This window comes from Austrofundulus limnaeus, unplaced genomic scaffold, assembly GCF_001266775.1.
Source record: "Austrofundulus limnaeus strain Quisiro unplaced genomic scaffold, Austrofundulus_limnaeus-1.0 Scaffold831, whole genome shotgun sequence".
NCBI lineage: Eukaryota > Metazoa > Chordata > Actinopteri > Cyprinodontiformes > Rivulidae > Austrofundulus > Austrofundulus limnaeus.
Genome location: NW_013953233.1, coordinates 217,821 through 218,414, shown reverse-complemented (window position 1 = coordinate 218,414; position 594 = coordinate 217,821). Strand labels below are relative to the sequence as shown.

Below are 594 nucleotides of genomic sequence, written 5' to 3'. Positions count from 1 at the left end.
GCTGGGGGCCGCTCTTCATCAGGATGTCATGTTTTGTTAAAAGCCTGGAGAGGAGCAGCTAAAGTTCGGCTGTTTATTTTAGCTTCAGTCCAATAAAAAGCTGAAGGAAACACAGTGAAGCAGCTGAAGCTGAACTTGTTTATTTGAGGAGGAAGAGGAGGATGAAGGTCCACACAGACCACTGAGGAAGAGTCTGTTACAGCTCTTTATTCATCCTGATCTTCAGGTCAGGTTCTGTCCTGCTGGTTCCTCAGGACCTCAGAGGATCAGGACCAGAACCTCCTGATCTGGATCAGTGGGACCTCCTCTACCTGCAGCTACAGGTGTTGTGTTACCATGGCAACACAACACCAAGGTGGAAAGAGACTAGCAGTGCCCTCTGAGAAGCAGCAATGTGGGAGGAGTCAAAGGTCAATCTTCACCCTGAAGGTCAGACTGCGCAATGAGCTCCAGGGTGGCATTTATAAAACTTGAGTACGCTCGTTTGGAGACAGGAAACTGTGACATCCATGGTGAAGTGAGGAATTAGAGCCGCACTGTGTGATGATCACTGTCATATAATTTACTACATACTTTATATACTTTATATACTTT

General features: G+C 46.5%; 1 protein-coding gene and 1 long non-coding RNA gene across 4 annotated transcripts in view; both read right to left on the bottom strand.

The window, feature by feature from the left end:
• The window catches only part of plxna3 (plexin A3), a gene marked incomplete at both ends in the record, with an annotated part of 6,639 nt that overhangs the window by 2,696 nt on the left and 3,349 nt on the right, over positions 1-594 (bottom strand).
• Positions 1-594, bottom strand: part of LOC106532792 (uncharacterized) — a 5,051-nt gene that overhangs the window by 1,262 nt on the left and 3,195 nt on the right. The window lies entirely within an intron of this gene.